Here is a 6,000-nt window from a genome sequence, read left to right on the forward strand (position 1 = left end):
TCCCCCTCCCCCGGGGTTTAAGTGGGGCTGTGGTGTCAAACCCTTGGGCCTTTTTTGGGGCAATGGGTGAGTTTGGAACTGACACCAAAATTCACCCTCCAAAAACAGTGCCACGGTTACAATTGGGCACAATCCCTTTGGATGGTGTCGCCAAGGGGCCGCCTCTGAATGAGGAGGAGCAGGGGCCGTGGGTAGGTCTCAACATGAGCTCCAAGTGTGTGAGCAGGACGGAGCCTCTGGTGTAACTGGAAGTTATTGTAGAGCGGCCAATTCTGGCCTCTTGCACATCCCCGATTTTAATCGCTCCACCATTGGCGGCCGTGCCTTCAGCTGCCTCAGCCCGAAGCTCTGGAATTCCCTCCCTAAACCTCTCTACCTCTCTCTCCTGCTTTAAGATGCCCCTTAAAACCTACCTCTTTGACCAAGCTTTTGGTCACCTGTCCTAATATCTCCTTGTGTGACTCGGTGTCAAATTTTGTTTGATAATCGCTCCTGTGAAGCGCCTTGGGACGTTTTACTACGTTAAAGGCACTATATATTGTGGCATTCTCTACCACAGAAGGCTGAGGAGGCCAAGTCACTAAATATATTTAAGAAGGAGCTAGATTTCTAAACATAAAAGGCATCAAGGGGTATGGGGAGAGCGCGAGAATATGGTATTGAGATAAAGAATCAGCCATGATCATATTGAATGGCGGAGCAGGCTTGAAGGGCCGAATGGCCTACTCCTGCTCCTATTTTCTATGTTTCTATGTAATCTTGTGAAAAATAATGAAACAAATAGTAAAAATGTTGGTTGTGCGTTTTGCATTTGCTTCTGTTTCCCTTTTTTCTCCTTTCACCCATGATCAGTCACCCCTATACTGGCAATACCAGTTTGAGAGACAGCAATGAGGCCACTGGGTGTGAACAGGCAGCAGGAAGGCAAGGTTAAGCCTATGGAGCAAACAAAGGCAACAATGCCCAAGCAGAGTGAGCAATAGCTGATATTAAAACTGGGAATAAACATGTAATAAGAGAAGCAAAAGAAATGCAGCAGAATAATCAGCAATACAAATGCTCACCATACACAAACTTATTAGCAAAATTGAAGCCCATGGGATTAAAGGGACATTGGCAGCCTAGATACAAAATTGGCTAAGGGTTAGAAAGCAGATTAGTGAACGGTTTATCAGCCTGGAGGAAAGTATACAGTGGTGTTTCCTGGAGGATGGTATTGTGACCACTGCTCTGATATGTATTAATGACCTGGACTTGGATATACAGGGCATCATTTCAAAGTATGCATGTGACATGAAACTCACAAATGTAGTAAACAATGAGGAGGATAGTAATAGACTTCAGGAGGACATAGACAGATTGGTGAAATGGGAAGGTACATGGCAGATGAAATTTAACGCAGAGAAGCGTGAAATAATTCATTTTAGTAGGAAGAATGAGGAGAGGCAGTATAAACTAAATGATACAATTTTAAAGGGGGTGTATGTACACAAATCTTGGAAGGTGGCAGGACAAGTTGAGAAGACTTAAAAAAGCATACAAGATCCTTGGCTTTATAAATAGAGGCACAGATAAAAGCAAGGCAGTTATGATGAACCTTTATAAAACATCTGTACAGGTGGAGCAATCTCCAGATCACAGACCCTCTCACATCTGTACAGGTGGAGCAAACTGCAGATCACAGACCCTCTCACGTCTGCACAGGTGGAGCAAACTGCAGATCACAGACTCTCTCACATCTGTACAGGTGGAGCAATCTCCAGATCACAGACCCTCTCACATCTGTACAGGTGGAGCAATCTCCAGATCACAGACCCTCTCACATCTGTACAGGTGGAGCAAACTGCAGATCACAGACCCTCTCACATCTGTACAGGTGGAGCAAACTGCAGATCACAGACTCTCTCACATCTGTACAGGTGGAGCAATCTCCAGATCACAGACCCTCTCACATCTGTACAGGTGGAGCAAACTGCAGATCACAGACCCTCTCACATCTGTACAGGTGGAGCAATCTGCAGATCACAGACCCTCTCACATCTGTACAGGTGGAGCAAACTGCAGATCACAGACCCTCTCACATCTGTACAGGTGGAGCAATCTCCAGATCACAGACCCTCTCACATCTGTACAGGTGGAGCAAACTGCAGATCACAGACTCTCTCACATCTGTACAGGTGGAGCAAACTGCAGATCACAGACCCTCTCACATCTGTACAGGTGGAGCAAACTGCTGATCACAGACCCTCTCATATCTGTACAGGTGGAGCAAACTGCAGATCACAGACCCTCTCACATCTGTACAGGTGGAGCAATCTCCAGATCACAGACCCTCTCACATCTGTACAGGTGGAGCAATCTCCAGATCACAGACCCTCTCACATCTGTGCAGGTGGAGCAAACTGCAGATCACAGACCGTCTCACATCTGTACAGGTGGAGCAAACTGCAGATCACAGACTCTCTCACATCTGTACAGGTGGAGCAATCTCCAGATCACAGACCCTCTCACATCTGTACAGGTGGAGCAATCTCCAGATCACAGACCCTCTCACATCTGTACAGGTGGAGCAAACTGCAGATCACAGACCCTTTCACATCTGTAAAGGTGGAGCAAACTGCAGATCACAGACCCTTTCACATCTGTACAGGTGGAGCAAACTGCAGATCACAGACCCTCTCACATCTGTACAGGTGGAGCAAACTGCAGATCACAGACCATCTCACATCTGTACAGGTGGAGCAATCTGCAGATCACAGACCGTCTCACATCTGTACAGGTGGAGCAATCTCCAGATCACAGAACCTCTCACATCTGTACAGGTGGAGCAATCTCAAGATCATGGACTCTATCACATCTGTACAGAGGAACAATCTCCAGATCACAGAACCTCTCACATCTGTACAGGTGGAGCAATCTCCAGATCACAGAACCTCTCACATCTGTACAGGGGGAACAATCGTAAGATCACAGCCTCTCTCACATCTGTACTGGTGGAGCAATCTCCAGATCACAGACCCTTTCACATCTGTACAGGTGGAGCAATCTCCAGATTACAGACCCTTTAACGTCAGTACAGGTGGAGCAATCTGCAGATCACAGACCCTTTCACATCTGTACAGGTGGAGTAATCTGTAGATCACAGACCCTCTCACATCTGTACAGAGGAACAATCTCCAGATCACAGAACCTCTCACATCTGTACAGGTGGAGCAATCTCCAGATCACAGACCCTCTCACATCTGTACAGGTGGAGCCATCTCCAGATAACAGCTCCGCTCACTTCTGTACAGGTGGAGCAATCTCCAGGTCACAGACCCTCACACATCTGTACAGGTGGAGCAATCTCCAGGTCACAGACCCTCTCACATCTGTACAGGTGGAGCAATCTCCAGGTCACAGACCCTCTCACATCTGTACAGGTGGAGCAATCTGCAGATCACAGACCCTCTCACATCTGTACAGGTGGAGCAATCTCCAGGTCACAGACCCTCTCACATCTGTACAGGTGGAGCAATCTCCAGATCACAGACCCTCTAACATCTGTACAGTGGAGCAATCTCCAGATCACAGTCCTTTTCACATCTGTACAGGTGCAGCACTCTACAGATCACAGACCCTCTCACATCTGTACACATGGAGCAATCTGCAGATTGCAGGCCCTCTCACATCTGTAAAGGTGGAGCAATCCAAGCAGAACAACCCCAGCTTCTCCAATCTATCCACGTAACTGAAGTCCCTCATCCCTGGAATCATTCTAGTAAATCTCTTCTGCACCCTCTCTAAGGTCTTCACATCTTTCCTGAAGCGCGGTGCCCAGAATTGGACACAATATGAAACAGTATCGACCGAGAATATAAGAACATAAGAAATAGGAGCAGGAGTAGGCCATTCGGCCCCTCGAGCCTGCTCCGCCATTCAATAAGATCATGGCTGACCTTCGACCTCAACTCCACTTTCCCGCCCGATCCCCATATCCCTCGATTCCCCCAGAGTCCAAAAATCCATCGATCTCAGCCTTGAATATATTCAACGACTCAGCATCCACAGCTCTCTGGGGTAGAGAATTCCAAAGATTCACAGCCCTCTGAGTGAAGAAATTCCTCCTCGTCTCAGTCTTAAATGACCGACCCCTTATCCTGAGACTATGCCCCCTAGTTCTAGACTCTCCAGCCAGGGGAAACAATCTCTCAGAATCTACCCTGTCAAGCCCTCTTAGAATCTTATACGTTTCAATGAGATCACCTCTCATTCTTCTAAACTCCAGAGAGTATAGGCCCATTCTACTCAATCTCTCCTCACAGGACAACCCTCTCATCCCAGGAATTAATCTAGTGAACCTTCGTTGCACCGCCTCTAAGGCGAGTATATCCTTCCTTAGATAAGGAGAACAAAACTGTACACAGTACTCCAGGTGAGGTCTCACCAAAGCCCTGTATAATTGCAGTAAGACTTCCTTACTCTTGTACTCCAACCCCCTTGCAATAAAGGCCAACATTCCATTTGCTTTCCTAATTGCTTGCTGTACCTGCATACTAACTTTTTGGTTAATTTGATGCCATTCTTGGTTGATACTGCTCCTGATTAACAGGTTTGAATTAATTAGTAACAGTAACGACTGAGATCAGGTTTGAATTAACCAGAAACAGTAACGACCGAGAACAGAATTGAATTAACCAGAAACAGTAATGACCGAGAACAGGTTTGAATTAACTAGTAACAGTATCGACCAAGAACAGGTTTGAATTAACTAGTAACAGTATCGACCAAGAACAGGTTTGAATTAACCAGTAACAGTAACGACCGAGAACAGGATTGAATTAACCAGTAACAGTAACGACCGAGAACAGGTTTGAATTAACCAGTAACAGTATCGACCGAGAACAGGTTTGAATTAACCAGTAACAGTAACGACCGAGAACAGGTTTGAATTAACCAGTAACAGTATCGACCGAGAACAGGTTTGAATTAACCAGTAACAGTATCGACCGAGAACAGGTTTGAATTAACTAGTAACAGTAACGACCGAGAACAGGTTTGAATTAACTAGTAACAGTAACGACTGAGAACAGGTTTGAATTAACTAGTAACAGTATCGACTGAGAACAGGTTTGAATTAACTAGTAACAGTATCGACCAAGAACAGGTTTGAATTAACCAGTAACAGTATCGACCGAGAACAGGTTTGAATTAACTAGTAACAGTATCGACCGAGAACAGGTTTGAATTAACTAGTAACAGTATCGACTGAGAACAGGTTTGAATTAACTAGTAACAGTATCGACCGAGAACAGGTTTGAATTAACTAGTAACAGTATCGACTGAGAACAGGTTTGAATTAACCAGTAACAGTATCGACTGAGAACAGGTTTGAATTAACCAGTAACAGTAACGACCGAGAACAGGTTTGAATTAACCAGTAACAGTATCGACCGAGAACAGGTTTGAATTAACCAGTAACAGTATCGACTGAGAACAGGTTTGAATTAACTAGTAACAGTATCGACCGAGAACAGGTTTGAATTAACTAGTAACAGTATCGACCGAGAACAGGTTTGAATTAACTAGTAACAGTATCGACCGAGAACAGGTTTGAATTAACTAGTAATAGTAACGACCGAGAACAGGTTTGAATTAACTCGTCTCTTCCAAGTTGAAAGGGCTGCTCGAGAGTTGGTGGAGGGAGGTGAGCTGTGGGGTGGTTGGAACTCTGACCTGTTTGGATTGAACTCATTCTCTTTCTGGTCTCTCGAATTCTGCTCCCAGAGGTCGGGGAACCTCCGAGATCGAATTCTCCTTTTTCTCCGAACACTCCTGGTTTCGCTGGATTGGAGCAGGTTTCGTGATTCACCTCTTTTGCTGTCTGACGGTGTCTGTGAGCTCAGTGCCTGGGCCCTGCTCCCCTGCACACACTGAGTCTATTGTTCAGCAACACTGTGAGGGAACCAGAGTCCTGGAAGACGTCTCGGTAACACTGACGACTAACTCTTTCATGCCACA

At 45.8% G+C, this 6,000-nt stretch overlaps 1 protein-coding gene across 1 annotated transcript in view; it reads right to left on the reverse strand.

The window, feature by feature from the left end:
* Positions 1 to 6,000, reverse strand: part of LOC137341343 (rab11 family-interacting protein 4-like) — a 68,472-nt gene extending 62,472 nt beyond the window's left edge. Inside the window, exon 1 of the mRNA XM_068004468.1 lies at positions 5,716 to 6,000. The gene's annotated coding sequence lies outside the window, so the exon portion shown is untranslated. The remainder of the gene's footprint in view (positions 1 to 5,715) is intronic.

Source organism: Heptranchias perlo, chromosome 23 (assembly GCF_035084215.1).
Source record: "Heptranchias perlo isolate sHepPer1 chromosome 23, sHepPer1.hap1, whole genome shotgun sequence".
Taxonomy (NCBI): Eukaryota; Metazoa; Chordata; class Chondrichthyes; order Hexanchiformes; family Hexanchidae; genus Heptranchias; species Heptranchias perlo.